This window comes from Orycteropus afer, unplaced genomic scaffold, assembly GCF_000298275.1.
Source record: "Orycteropus afer afer isolate SDZICR_OR568_19922 unplaced genomic scaffold, OryAfe1.0 scaffold00837, whole genome shotgun sequence".
Taxonomy (NCBI): Eukaryota; Metazoa; Chordata; class Mammalia; order Tubulidentata; family Orycteropodidae; genus Orycteropus; species Orycteropus afer.
In genome coordinates, this window is record NW_006922424.1 from 661,691 (window position 1) to 664,226 (window position 2,536).

A 2,536-nucleotide genomic window follows, 5' to 3' on the forward strand; every position below is an offset into this window, starting at 1 on the left:
TGCTGCTATAACAAACATACCACAAGTGGATGGGTTAAACAAATAGGGATTTATTCTCTTATAGTTTATGAGGCTAGAAATCTGAGTTCAAAGTGCAGGCTTTAGGGGCTAGGTGAAGGTCCCTTGACCTTGGACTTCAGCTCTGCCTCTTACTCTGGTCCACTGGAGCTGGAAATTTTTTTTTTCTGATTCACACAGCTGCTGGCCACTAAGGCTGAGGAACCCAAGACTGACAAGTAAAATGGGACAATCAACATAGGCAGGCAACACGGCATATCACTGATCCAAGTCCAGGAACAATTCTAATATATGGCAGGCCATTGACATGAGGACTTGGCCAAATGCTAAGACCTCTCTCAAAGCTTCCCCATATATACTGGAGGTAGGCCACACACTGAAGGCAACCAATTACCTGCTCACAGCAGAATCCATTATGGAGTTGATTACATTACATCCAATCTCACCATGGGGAATAACTGCATTCAGCTGCCAAACTACTCAAAGTCATGACCCAGCCAAGTTGACAATCTTTACCACAATATTCAAGGAGGCTTTAAATGAGAAAGACAATTGTGAAATGGAGAAAAACAAAATTTTGTATTGCAAACACAACTTACTTGCCAAGAAATTTTCTACCCGCAAAAGCAAACCATTTTGTCTCCCCATCCTCATTTTGGTTTATCCTCCAAAAACAGCTGAATAGAAGATTTCAAAGTATAGCTTGAGAAAACAAAGTAAAGTATAATACTGAAAAATGCAAAGACCTGGAGTTAGTAAACCAAAAGGGAAGGACATGCTCAACATTCTTCAAGCTGAAAGAAGTGAAGAAAAAATTCAAGCCTTGAGTTGCAATATTGAAGGATTCTATGGGCAAAATATTGAACAACACAGGAAAAATCAAAAGTAAATCACAATAAAAAGAAATAAAGAAGTAAATCACAATAAAAAAAGAAAAGAAAAAAAAAATGAAGAAAACCAAAGATGTATGGAAACAGTCCAAGCAACTGGTACACATTCAATCCTTACTCTATACGACTATGCACAGGGAGACAGCTCAGGGGGCAGGAATGCACAGAGGGAAGGACACAGGGAAGAGGTATGTGGAGGAAATGGGAGGGGAGCTGTTGCATTGTGGGAAATTGCAGTCAATGTCATGAGATAGTTTGTGAGCTGCTGTATGAGAATTGAAGTTGCTCTGTAAACTTTCACCCAAATCACAATTAAGAAAAAAAAAAAAAAAAAACTTATGATTGAGAGATATAGGGAGGTAAAAAGACCCTAGATCACCAGATTCAAACATATTCTATAGAGGTCCTTTTATTAAGCCTTAAACAGGATAAAGGTAAAACAAACAATCATGTAGATGAGGGAAACTGTGAGCATGCACACAGTACAGGGTCCAATGAAATCTGCTGAATCACAGTCATGGAGTTCATTATATATGATAGATTACAAAGGAAATAATCACAAAAGTATGATCAGTGGCAAGTCAATTCATCACTGTCACAGGAAGCGGGAAAAGGACCATGATAGAGAAAATTACAACTTAGAAAAGGTTACAGGATTGGTTCTTGGGTTTTGATTACCTTGTACATGGTGATTAAAGTATGACTCATGATCATGCAACCCTGAGTCATTGTCAATAGGACTCCAACCTTTAACTTAAATTAGATAACAAACCTGATAAGCCATTTTTGGTAAATGCCTAAGCAAAACTCCCTAGTTGGTTGTATGAGGATCTTTCTGCATACTAGTTAATCTGCACTCAACCACAATCTTCTTAAGGGAAAACTGTCCCTTCCTGGGCTTGCACAGGACTTCTTAAAGAATAACTACATTGCTTGTTAATGGTCAGTACATATCAGAGAAATAACATAAAGAACTCAAATGGCATAAATTTATGTTAAGACTCAAGAGGAGTTGGAGCTCCTGCTATAGATCACAGCCTTCCACAAATCAAGTGCTTTAGAATTTAACCTTTAGTGCAGGGAAAAAACAATTTTTAAATTGACATTCACAAATTCCAGAGAATTACGAACTATGTGATCCAAGGAGGAGAGAGTTCAGAGAGTTTATATAAAAAAACAAAAGGAAATTCAGTAATATCTTAGGGATTGGCTGTCATTTAGGTAATAGCTACAAAACTGGGTGGTGGTATATCTGATTGACAGGAGATTACTTATGATTCTGAAGTTTTTCTTTTTCCTTTTTTTTTTAAGTTACAGAATATTCAGTACATCTGTTTGCACAACAATCATGAAACCCTCTTTGTGTGAGGGCAGGAAGGACATGTGTAATTCAAAAGTTTGAGTAAATATTAGTTCTGAGAATTGTTTTGTACTTGGCTTCCAAAGCAAACCCTTAAGCAAGCAAAAATTAAATTGTTTTCTCAAATAGTTTACCGAGTAATTTTCTCAGGGTACAGTGCAGAGTTCATAGAATGATAGGCTACATTTCTGATGCAGAAGTTACTTTTGTTTCAAAATGGAGTTTTAGCTTCAGGCCTTAGCATAGCCACTGCCTCATGGTGGAAGTC